The sequence below is a fragment of the Rhinopithecus bieti genome, unplaced genomic scaffold (assembly GCF_001698545.2).
Source record: "Rhinopithecus bieti isolate Rb0 unplaced genomic scaffold, ASM169854v2 scaffold_15570, whole genome shotgun sequence".
Lineage (NCBI taxonomy): Eukaryota > Metazoa > Chordata > Mammalia > Primates > Cercopithecidae > Rhinopithecus > Rhinopithecus bieti.
This window is the reverse complement of record NW_016808199.1, coordinates 377,247-390,390: the sequence shown is the minus strand read 5'-3', so window position 1 is coordinate 390,390 and position 13,144 is coordinate 377,247.

The following is a 13,144-nucleotide window of genomic DNA, read 5'->3' as shown; positions in this document are numbered from 1 at the left end:
CTTGCAATTCCAGCCACTTGGGAGGTAGAGACACAGGAATCCCTTGAACCTGGAAGGCGGAGGTCACAGAGAGCCGAGATCCCACCACTGCACTCCAGCCTGGGCAACAGTGAGACTGTCTCAAATAAAACCCAAAGTCTAACGGTAGCAGAGCCATGGTGCCCATGAAGAGGGACACAGACCCCTGGGGGTGTGGCAGAGGAGGTGGAACAGCTGAGCCCCACACTTCAGAGAACCCCTGTCCTGGGCCCACTGGAGCACACAGCATGGAAGGTGAGGGAGGAATGAAGCCGGGTCACACAGCATTCAGCCGGGTCTGCCCAGAACCTCCACGGCCAACACCCAGGTATGGGATGCCCACTCAACACTGCTGCAATCTTGGGGAGCATAGGGAACCCCAAGCAAATAACTCTAACAGATCCCTGGGATTCAGTCCCACACAGTTGCTGGTAATAGCCTGAATGGCCTCCTCCAATTCACTACATCCAAACACAAACTCATCACCCAGCTCACGCCTGCTGCTCCCCAATCTGACTCCAATCTCTGTAACAGCCCCTTCAGCCCCCAAGACTTCCTATCAAGCTGCTGCGCATCGTCCTAGACCCCCCACCCCCACCTGCATGGCCATTACTTACCAAGACCTGTTGAGTCCATCATCACAACACCCATGGCCTCTCTTGACTCCCATCCCTTCCCATCCCCTCTCACCTGAATTGGCCTTTCTGGCTCCAGTCTTGCCCCTCCAGTCTGTGCTTCCAATACACAGGTCATATCCTGCTATTCACCTCCTCAAAAATTTTCAGGGCTCCCCATGGCCTACAAAATAAAGCCTATGTTTTCATGGAACACCCAAGACCCACCACTTGTCGTTCTATTCTCATTTCCAATGCATAAGGAGCCTTGTCTTCAGAACCAGGGGATGCTTTCCTGTCTTGGAGCCTTTGCTTGTGCCCCTCTGGACATGGGGCCTGCCTTCTCCCTTTCTCTTCCTTCTGAAGTCTTTCTTATTTTCCACACTCCTGTTTCAATGCCTCCTCCTGCAGGCACCTCCCTGGGTGTGTGCGGGTAAGTGACTGTTTTCTCCTTCCTGCCACTGCCCCTACGCTGGGGTCTCTATTTCAGCATGCTTTTCATTTGGCCCAGGGCAGTGAGGACAGTGGCCTGCTAGCTGTATTCAGCATTTATATTGTATCAAGCATGGCCAGGTTAATTTCCACCCATGATCTCATTGAATCCACACTGTTAGGAGAGGTGGTTTATCCTGTTTCACAGACAGGAATCTAAGGCTCAGAAAGCAGAAGTGATTTTCCCAAGCAAGTGACAGAGCAGGTTCCACTCTGCATATTCTCTATGGAGTCCGGGGAAGTTCCTCCTCCACCTCCCTGCACAAGGCAGCCCTGGGGTGGGAGAACCCTCAGGAAACCCATCTGCACTCTGCTTTATTTAAAGGGCCCTTGAGTTCCAAAGGGGGCTGGCGGAACACACTCCTGTGATCACTAATTCACATTGTGCTCCCTCCCCGGCCCCTGACTTCCCAAGGCCTACGAGGAATCAGGGCCCCAGGCCCAGGACTGAGCAGGTCTGCATAATTTCCTGAATGTCACCAAACCCATCTGTCACTCCCTGTGCTTCCCAAATGCCATCCCAGGTGCACCCAGGGAGGCCCTGAGCCATATGGCCAGGGAGCCCCTCTGTGAAATCCCATTAGTGCTCTGAGCTAATTGGCTTTAAAGCATGCAAAGTAATTAGGAAGGGGACCATACATGTGTCCTTATGGGGGAATGGGAAGTACACCATCAGACAGCCTCTGAGAGCTCCCTCTTCTTTCGCTCCCCTCTGTGAGCTTATCTCTTCCTAAATGTCTTCCCTCTCTCCCGTGGCCTCGCTGCTGTGGTAGGGCAGGAGGATGGCTCAAAGAAACATTTATATTCAGACACATAGGTCACTAGGATGGAAGCAAGTTTTGAGATATTAACAGGTTTTCTCCTCCCTGCCTTCCCCCTCATTCTAGCCAGCGGCAGCTCTAAACTTCACTGCTGCAGGGGAGGATATGGTAGAGCGGAGGGAGGAAGGGAGGGAGGCAGGAGGCAGAGGGACCCCTGACCCTCTTGCATAGCATTTCCTGCCACCCCCAGCAATAGTGTGGTGTGTCTGGGGTGACACTGGGCCTGTCACAGAACAGAAACGATGGAGAGAAAAATGGATGTCTCAGTGGTAACCAAGGTAGAAGGATGACAGAGGACAGGTATCTCTCTGCACACCAAGCCCCCAGACTTCACATAGATCCAGAGCGCCAAGGCATACTTGACTGCCAGGAAAGGGAACTTGACTTCAGAAACTCAAGTGTTGCATTTAAGATCAAGAAATTTAAGATCAAATTTCTTGTGCACTGCATTCTGGACTGAACCACCGCCCAGTGCTGGGGTTTTGTGTTCAGCACTTTGCATCCATTCTCTTTGACCTCCCCACAGCGCACTAAAGAAGACTCTACTGCCCTCATTTCACAGATGGGTCAGAGGCCACAGGAAGGCCATGAGGAAGGAGGAGCAGGTCTGAGTTTGATACCCACTTCCTCTCACTCTGAGGGTGATGTTGAGCAGTGCCCCAAGAGGCAGGGGCCAGAGCTGGAGGCGTAGACACAGTCACAGACCCTCCTGGGACTGCTGTGCCATTGTTGGAACTTCCTCTTTGGAGAAACTTTGTGTACCAACTATTTCTACCCTGTAGCACTTTCCCTGGCTGGAATCCTGCAATTGTCACAGTGGTCCAAGATCCAGGAAGACAGGGCAGGAGCATCATGCCCGCTTTCCAGCAGGTACAAAGGGAGGCTGGGGGCTGATGCACAAGTCCAGCCAGCAGGGAGCCCATGGGAGGGTGAGGGGCGGGAGGAGTGCGTGGAGAACCTCTGTTGACTGCTCACTGCCTTAGCTGGCAGGTCAGGACCCAATTGCAATTCCAGGTTACAATTAGAGAAGTATTTTGGATTTTAGATTTTTTTTTTTTTTCAGATTTTGAAATTCAAAAATCTGAAATCCAAAATGCTCCAATGAGAATTTCCTTTGAACCTGGCCTTTGAGCATCATGTCAGCACTCAAACAGTTTGGGATTTTGAACCATTTCCAATTTTGGATTTTCAGATCAGGGATGCTGTATTATCTTCTGAACGAGGCCACTCATTCAAGAAACCCCAGAGCTTGGGGAGATGGAGCTGCAGGCCAAAGAGGTGATTTCTGAGGTGCCTCCCACTGTGGAAGGGCCTACAAAGTGGTTTCAGGCAACCCACAATCTGGGAAACCCAATATTTAGCTAATGGAACATGAATAAAACCTGCTGAAGATGTCTAATTCAAATGGAGCCAAGCCAATGCGTTATTTAAAAAAAAAAAAAAAAAGAGATACCAATCTCTCTGCAAAAGCACTGAATTGTACCATAAATAGTCAGTGGTAGTTTTCTAGGGATACGAAGAAGGGGTTTTCACAACACATCGCACGATACACTATCTCCCAAATCTCCAAACATTTCTCTCCACAAGCCCTGTCCTTTAGTTATCTAAATCCCTCCCTCTCTTCTCTTGCTGTCTCCAAAACTCAGAACTGTGCTCTGATTTTCTACATCCTGCCCTCCCTTCTTGGCCCCTCTGGAAAGCCCCCCACTTCCCCAGGGCGTCCCCTCCTCCCCTCGTGGGGTTCCCCCGTCTCTCCTCAAGTGGACCAGTTTGGCCCCTCTTAGTTTCTTTAACTTTGCATCTCAACCTTTCTCCCTTCACTATGCAATAATGTCCAGGAGGCCAAGAGTCTACAAACAAGGGATCCTCCCTTTTCAGAAGGGAGAAGAGAGGTGACTACAAATATTTGGTTATAATTATTTTCTCTGCCACACCTGTTTCCATGGGCAGTGCCGAACCCCAGTCCTGGCAGATCTCAGAATCCAGGCTCTCATGAGCCGGGGAAAGTAGGGCCCAGGAAGCCTCTGGGTTGAGGACCTTGCATCCCACTCTGCAGCCACCCTGCCCTGACCTCTGCCCCTTCCCGGTCCCCCAGGCCTGCCCTGCCCTGCCCTGCCTCAGCCTGCCCAGGAAGGCTACTGCTTGAGGCCTCCAGGAGGCTCACCCCAGAGCAGGCATTATGATGGGGACTGGCACATCCCACCTGCAGACTCTGCCTGTGGCTTTGGACCAGCCAGGAAGCTAATGTGGACAGGGCTGCCCCCCAGCCCAGTGGTGGGTGAGGCAGGCCAAGTCTGAGCCCTCACCAGTGTTCCCCCTATCCCCAGGCCTGGCTTCCTCCTAGCACCCAGTCACCCAGGTCCCACCCACCCTGTGCTCTGCCAGGTCAATGGACTTCTGCTATGGTACTGGAGGGTCAAAGGTGCAGAGGGCCCTGGAATTGATTAGCCGAGTCCACCTCCCATGCCTCAGGATGGGGATTGTTAAGGCCTAAAGACAATCAGGGACCCTCATCCATAAGAGATCACATAACTTTGGACAGAATGAGCTAGAACCCTGGTCTCTGAACCTCTAGGCTAGTGTTTTCCCCATAGTATGTAGGGATTACATCATTCCTAGCTGGGCTTATTGGTTCATGCCTGTAATCCAAACACTTTCAGAGGCTGAGGTGGGAGGATTGCTTGAGACCAGGAGCTTGAGACCAGCCTGGCAGCAATTTGAGACCCTGTCTCTATAAAAAATAAAAAAATAGCCAGGCATGGTGATGTGCATCTGTAGTCCCAGCTACTTGGGAGGCTGAGGCAGGAGGATTGTTTGAGCCCAGGACTTCAAGGCTGCAGTGAGCTGTGATTGAGCCACTGCACTCCAGTCTGGGTGACAGAGCAAGACCCTGTCTCTAAAATAATAATTTCTAAACTATGAAGGTGGGTGGAGGGTGGGTATTGTTGAAATTAATGGAATTGAAAGTGTAGATTATGGGTTCTCCCATGGTTATTTGCATTGTAAGTGGAACACAAAGATCAAAACATCTCCTTGACACAGAGGCAAATCCACAGAGACAGAAAGCAGATGAGTGGCAACCAGCGCCTAGGGGAAGGGGCAGAATTGGAAGTGACTGCTTCATGGGTACGGGGTTCCTTCTGGAGTGATGAAAAGGTTCTGCAGTGATTAGTGATGGTAGTTACACAGCACTGTGAGTGTACTTAATGCCGCCGAATCATACACTTGAAAATGGTTGAAGTGGGGTTTTGTTTCATGTATTTCCCCACAATTAAAAGAGAAATCTCCTTGACTCAAATACATAAGACCTGTATCGAGGAAAGGTCTCACCACTGGGAGTTTGTTTTGCTTCTTCCCTTCTCTCTTCTGTCCCTCTCTCAGCAGACCTCTGCTGAGAGCATTCCCAGTCTAAGAGGGGAGCGACACACAGTGGAGAGAGTGACTGAGACTCCACTCAAGGACACCATACTGAGAAACAAGACAGAACCAAATGATAAAAGGAGTTGTTCCTGCAAAAACATCTAGGAATGGGGGGAGGTAGCAAAGATCAAGCCACAGGGGAAGGGATCTGTGACAGACACATGACTCCACTGGATACCACTGAATGCTTGGGTGGTTCCTGAGTGCACATTTTAAAATTAATTTTATTTTTTAGATGGAGTCTGTGGACCAGGCTGGAGTGCAATAGCACAATCTCTGCTCACTGCAACCTGTACCTCCTGGTTCAAGTGATTCTCCTTTCTTAGCCTCCAGAGTAGCTGGGATTACAGGTGCCCACCACCACACCCGGCTAATTTTTCTGTTTTTCATAGAGATGGGGCTTGCCCATGTTGGCCAGGCTGGTCTCAAACTCCTGACCTCAAGTGATCTGCCCACTTTGGTCTCCCAAAGTGCTGGGATTACAGGCCACTGGGCGAGGCCCTAAATACACTTATTTTTAGATTCCACATGTGAGTGAGATCAAGTGCTATTTGCCTGTCTGTGCCTGGCTTTTTTCACTTAACATGGTATCCTCCAGGTTCATCCATGTTGTTCCAAATGATAGGATTTTATTCTTTTTATGGCTGAATAGTACTCCATTGCATATAAGAAATGATACATGCATGAGGGGATGGTTGTGCTACCTCTCTGAGTTGATCATTATGGCACATATCTGTATTGACACATCAAATTGTACCCATAAATATGTACAATTACAACGTACCCATTTCTAAAAAGCTGGCTCACTGTGGAGACCAAAAAAGCCTTTCTCAGCTCCAAGGGAGATCACAGACTGTGAAGCAGGCTGGGGGCTCCAGGGCCTGGGCCTCTTGCACTCACGACTGTACTTCCCAGCCACAACCCTCCCTGTCTTTAATGTCAGGCATTGCCCCTCCCCTCCCTGAAAGCCCTACTTCAAGCCTGCCTCCTCCTTCCTCACCCAAACCATTCACTATATTTTCACACCTTATTAGAAAATTACTTAGGCTGTGAAGATCTGCATACATTTACCTGCTTTCTGTAAAGGTTTTCCTATCAGGCAGTTTCCCACAGGGTTGGAATCTCAACACATTGAAATGGTAAGTTATTTCTTCCTTAATCCTCTCACTGAACTCCAACAGGGCCTAACACCATGTTCTGCACACAGTGAGTCCATCATCTGGCAGACGCTGGTTCTTCACCTGGTGTTGCACTCGGAGCACTTGCCCCACAGTGCCGAGCTGGCAGCGCTCACTGGGGTGGGAGGGAGTTGATGCCCACTCTCCTCGGAGTGCTCTTGCAAGTGTGTGTTAGATCTGTGGTCTGAGGCATGTCAGGAGCCCAGAATGGTTTCCCAAGGGGAAGAAATAAAAGTCCCCACAAGAGAACAGAGCTTGCCCATCCACTGAGGAAGAGTGCTCCGGGGTCCTTTTCTGACCCTGTTCAGCTGCAAACTTCTCCTCGCCCATCCCTCCTGTTTCTCTTCCTCCACCTCCTCCTTCCATAAGGGCCTGAGCACTGTGCTGGGCCCCTGCCTCTTGTGTTTGACTTTCCCCCTTGCATGGAGTGCTCAAGGAAGCCATCAAGTTGAACATCTTCCCACAGGGCACAATCTAAATGGGCACCTAGGGCTGTCAGCCACAGACTGTTGCATGAATGTGCTCACCCCAACCCTTCAACTCACACATAGGGCAGCCTTATCCCAAGCATGTGCTTCGTAAACACACACTTCTCAGGAGCAGACAGGGAATCTGGGCTCCCACATCAGCTTAGCTGCTGATCAAGGTATGACCTTAGTCCCTCCCCTCTCTGGGCCTCAGTATTCCCAGCTGTATGATGAGACCACTGGACTCCAATGCACTTGGCTTTCCTTTTAGTGTCAGTGTTCACCAAGTTGTCCTTGGTGTCCCTCAAGCAGCTGCTCCTGCCTCCCCCAGCCCCACCCACACACACACCTCATGGTTAGAGTGGGAATGAGGAGGTGTGGGTGGGTAGCCCCCTCAGAAACTGCTGGCCCTGCTGGTGTCACCACCGAGAGGCCCTGGACACAAAGCCCTCCGAGGACCCCCTTAGGCTTGCCTGGCAACACACAGGGGCCTGTTGCCCAGACACATGCTTCCTCATGGTGCCCCTCAGCTGACCACAGGGAAGCTTTGGAACTATCCCATAGAAAAGACTTCATTAGAGCTCATTCTCCTCAAGTCCATTAGGGGAGACGGGGCCGTAGAGTAAGAGGGCTCATTTTCTGGTTGCATTAGCCATTAGCTCTGGAGGTCTGGGCCCTGAAGTCCTGGGCAGCGCAGGGAGAGGCAGGTGGGCATCTACTATACCCCAGAGGCTGCTCCTGGCCTTGCCAGGCCTGATCTCAGAGGGGTTGGGGGTGTTTTCTCCCCGAGACTCACGGAGACACGCCAAACACCAGGAAGCGGGGTAGGTGAGGACTACAGAGGGTAAGGAACTTGCTGAGGCCTCCACTGTGAAGGGGGTACCTCCAGTGCCTGCATCAGAAGATCCTCAGGCCTGAGCCCCCTGTAGCACCAACACAGGGCAGTGCTGAACCACTACCCCCCTATCCCACCTCCATAAGGTGTGGCTAATGGGTCAACTGGCCTGGTCCAGGGATGTTTCTAGCCCGCAACATTTCGCTCTGAAGGTGGCTTTCCTGCAGCTGCTGTAACAAATTAAAACAAAATGGTTGGCTAAAAATCCCAGAAATTTGCTCACAGTTCTAGAGGCCAGAAGTCTGACATCAAGGTGCTGGCAGGGCCACGTTCCCTTGGAATGTGCTATGGCAGAGTCCCTCCTTGCCTCTTCCAGCTCCTGGAGGACCCAGACATTCTTTAACTCATGGCTGCATCACTCCAGCCTCTGCCTCTGTCTTCCCATGGTCTTTTTTGTGCCTTTCCTTTTCTGTCTCCTATAAGGACACTTACTGGATTTAGGCCCTGCTCAGATGATCTCATCTTGAAATCCTTTACTATACCTACAAAGACCCTGTTTCCCAATAACGCCACATTCACAGGGTATGGGGGTTAGGAAATGGACATATCTTTTTGGGAGGCCACTGTTCAACTCATAACATACACCGTTGGATTGCCCCGCTCCCCCAAACTGCCAGCCAGACTCTGCCATTTGTTCATGCTTTGTGGTAACAATAACAGCAACAACAATACTAACAGATAACATATATTTAGTGCTTACTAAGTGCCAGGCACCATGATAAGCCTTTAACATATTAACTTATTTAATTGTCACCGCAACCCTGTGAAGTGGTTACTATTCTCCCTAAACTACAGTCGAGGAGACGAGGGTCAGAGAGGAACATATTGTTGGTAACAGGTGAATACAGAACTCAACTCCTGGGATCCCAGAGTTCAGAGTGGACAGAGACCAAAGTAAGATACGGAGCTCTTGTCCCTGGAGTTGAAGGGGGTGAGGAGCTGAGGAAGGTGATGGAGGAACTCTGGCCAGCACCACTCTGCCCCTTCCAGCTGTGTTACCCTGAGCCAGGGTCTGGCTGTCTCTGAGCCTCTGTCAGGTGAAGTCTGGGGTGGACTCTTCTTGGCGCAGGCCTAGGTTTATGACACTGGTTCTTAACCCTGGATGCGTATCAGGATCCCCTGGGAGCTTTTCAAAATCCCGATGTCCAGGTCACTCCCCAGGCCAACTACAGCAGAGTCTCTCGGGGGTGGGATCCTGGCACATGGGTGGCTTTGACAGCTCCCAGGTGACTCCAATGTGTGGTCCAAGCCAAGAACCGCTGCTCAAGTCTGTCCATTCTCTCCCTGGCTCACCATGTCCAGTAGGGAAGCTGAGGCTCTGACTCCCAGTAGTTACTGGACAGCCAAGAGATGGGCCTGACTTGGCGCAGATGAGGGACACCTGGGGCTGCAGCCTGGGTTGGGGTGGGACAGAAAATGGGAAACAAGTCCCTGGTGGGAGTGGGAGTGGCTGGCCAGCCTGCCAGAGCCCCCTGATGTGAGTTCAGTCTCTAGCAGGCCCAGTCCAAGAGACAAAAGGCCTGAAGGAATGACGCATGGTGAGTTTTGGGTGTCAGAAAATGGGACACAACAGGACACAGAAACTCCCACAGTGTGACTTCTGGGAAGAAGGGCTGGGCAGGAAATGATGGAGGATTCATGCCAATGAGAACACAGGGACACTGTGCTGGCCTGGCCCTGACCTTTCCATCGCAGCTCTGACAGCTGGGGTGGTCTAAGGCCCAGAAAGGGGCTGGTGTGAGGACTCTGTGTGAGGTTTGGGAAGATTTTTGGTATAGACTTGGCTGGGGCCAACTGACCAAATAGCTCAGGCTGCTGGGGCTGCCCCAAATCTGGGATTCTGTGCCCTGGTTGGAGAAAGCAACCAGGAGAAGCAGAGAGAAAAACCCTCCTTCTCCTCTTTTCCAAGAATGAGAATGTGGCCTTCTCTGACCATTTGGGAACTGGGTTTTTAAGACCAGGTTAGCAACTATTCTTAAGGAAAAGAAAAAAAAAAAAAAAAAAAAAAAGGCCCTGCCACCCCCACTTAGAACATTCATTTTGTAGTGAAACTTTGGCTTCAGTCTCTCTCTTCCTTTTTTTCTCTGCTCTCTAAGCCAACTGTATCTCTCTTTGTCTTGCTCTGTCTAGATGTCTCTCCCTCTCCCTGTTGTATCTTTTTCTGCCTCTCTCTGTGTATCTGACTCACTCTCTGCTTTTCTCTATCTCATTCTATCTTTATCTCCTATGATCTCTGTCAGATCCCGGGGTCTGGGTCCAGCCCATGCTGAAGTCCAAGGGGAGTGGGTGGATGAGCAGAAAGAACACTTCAGGGGCCATAGGCAGGTGACTATGGTTTATTCAGCAGCAGCTCTCTTACACAGCTTATTTAAATTGGCTTTCTCATCAACAGCTTACTCACACACTGTTCACCCTGTCTCGGCTGCTTGAGCTGGCTGCCCCCATGCACAGCTGCGCAGCCCGCTCTCCCTTGCCTTCAGAGTCAACAGCTTAACTCTTTCTCTCTCTGGGCACAAGCAAGCCAAGTTGTGTCCTGGCTCCTCCTGTCCGTCTGCAAGACGGACAGCTTTGACTCTCTCTCTTTGGGTAACTGCACACTTGCCATGTCGAGCCATGTTGAGCCAAGCTGAGACCCCAAGAACCAAGCCCCATGCACAAAATCAGCAGGACAGTTACACCTTTTACAGACAATAGTAACTTAGAGCCAAGTATGAACTTAACGCAAACGGGTTATATAACAAGTGGAGGTGTGCACTTGTGCACCAAACTCGCTGAGTCATGCTGGCCTCGATATCCACCTTGGCCTATTCCTAGACCAAAGCCCATCCATGTTTCTTACAATCTCTTTCTTTGTTTCAGCCTTTCTCTCTCCCGTTCTGAGTTTTCTGACTCCTTCTTCTTTTTTTTTTTTTTCTTTTTTCTTTTTAAGACTATGGCAGCCCATAGAAGTAAGAATGTCAGTCCTGGAGAGAGAATGAGACTTACCTAAATTCACTCCTAGAGCAAGCTGATACCTGTGTGAGGCCCACAGCCCTGGCCTCCAATCCCCAGGCTGGGCTTTTTCCCTAGCACTAAACTGCCACCTATCACTGGTTATCAGAATTGTTAGTGCACAGCTGGCGAGGCCAGGTGCTAGGCACAGGACTCCCTGAGATGAGCCACAGGGTGGTCCCAGTGCCACATAAGATCTTGCCCTTCCAGCTGGAGTCACAGCTCTCCAGGCCCATAGCTCTGGCCTTCCAAGTCTTGTTTCTGGGAAGCCAGATTGAATTAGCTGCTGGGCCCATCTGGTCAGCCCTTGGCCTAATACTGTCTGGCAGCTCATGCCTCAATGCCAACCCCAGCCCCATGGCCTCACGGCCAAAAATCCAATTTACCGAAGCTTAATTGAGCCCCGGACTCCCTGGAGCATTGGCCCTCAGGCCCTCCTGCTCAGCTAGCAGCAGATTTCCCGGTGATTAGGAAAGGAGGAAAAAACGGCAGGAGCCAAGTTAATTTCAATTACCCTCATTTTCTCCCTGGAGCAGCACACACCCCTTGCTAAGTGCGTCTTTATGTCAGCTGCAGTGGAAGTTGATGAGTATTAAATATTAGAGCTCTGGGTGCCCCAGACACCTTGCATTTTATCTGCTGACTCCAGAGAGCAGACTGTACCCCCCAACTGCTGGTCCTCAGCATTTAGTCCTATTTTACGGAGCCCAGAGAAGCTAGCTCAGATATAGTAAATGCCCATGTGGGAAAAGGGAGGAATATTTTAAGTCGTTTCAGAAAATTGTGGATAATTTTCTTAAATACTACACCAAAACTCAACAAGTGGTACTTCTTAAAGGTTAATTGCAATGTGGATTTGGAAACCATATCGATGAAATTTCAGTACTTTGTGACTCTAAAATCCATTGATCTATCTCGCACTTCAGATGGATTTTTTACCTATGCATGATTTTATAACATTATGCATTGGTCATTTGGAAAATATTGGTTTTCTGAGTTACGCAGATCTTTCAGATGTTGATGCATCTCATCATATAGTATTTTTTAAAATATTATTATTACCACAATCTCATTAGAAAAGTCTGTAAGTGGCCGGGCACGGTGGCTCACGCCTGTAATCCCAGCACTTTGGGAGGCTGAGGCAGGCAGATCACAAGGTCAGGAGTTCGAGATCAGCCTGGCCAACATGGTGAAACCCCATCTCTAGTAAAGATACAAAAATTAGACAAGCGTGGTAGCAGGTGGCTGTAATCCCAGCTACTTGGGAGGCTGAGGCAGGAGAATCACTTGAACCCAAAAGACAGAGGTTGCAGTGAGCCGAGATTGTGCCACTGCACTCCAGCCTGGGCAACAAGAGCAAAACTCTGTCTCAAAAAAAAAAAAAGAAAGAAAGAAAGAAAAGAAAAGTCTGTAAGTATTGGGAAGATGTTAAGCTTGTGGTAACAAATACAAGTTTTCCAAAATTCTCATCTTCGCTTGAAAGCTCAAATGTTATCATTGCCTATAAGTACTGTCAGTTTTCCTTGAAGTGGCAAGCTTACTTTGTTCATTTTCTAGACAACATCCATCTCTGAATAACTGGTTTGTCCACCATCCTTTCAAGCAAAATGGTGTTTCATGAAAATGCAACTAGTTCAACTTGCAACTCAAAGACTGCACAAATGTTTTTCATCTAGACATTTATATTTTGCTATAAAACAGAAGTGCTTTATGTCTACCTCTCATTTGTTCACACAAATGATTTAAAAGATGTGAACTCAGAGGTTGAGATTTAACAAAATTAATACATATATATTTGCTTTATCCAGGGCAGTCAGGAATGAAATGCCAAGTTCCACTTGCTGTAAGTGTGTGATGGTGAAGAAAACTATGACCACCAGAATAGTTTGGTGCCACTGCCTTGATGTGGGTTAGGGCACTGGCAGTTTTACTCCCCATTGCTTTTGCATGATCAATGCAAAAGGCTAACATCATAATCTATTATGAAAATAACTTTGACCTTGTAGATCCTCTAAAAAGACTTTGGGGACCTCCAGAATTTCACGGGTCACACTTTGAAAACCACTGCCCTAAAGCAGGGATCATCCAACCCCAGGATACATAAAAGTCACCTGGAAGGCTGATTAAGATGCTGATTCTTAGGCCCTAGCCCCAGAATTCTGAATCAGTAGTTCTGGGATGGGATCTATGATTCTGCATTTCTTTTTTTTTTTTTTTTTTTTTTTTTTTTTTTTTTTTTTTTTTTTTT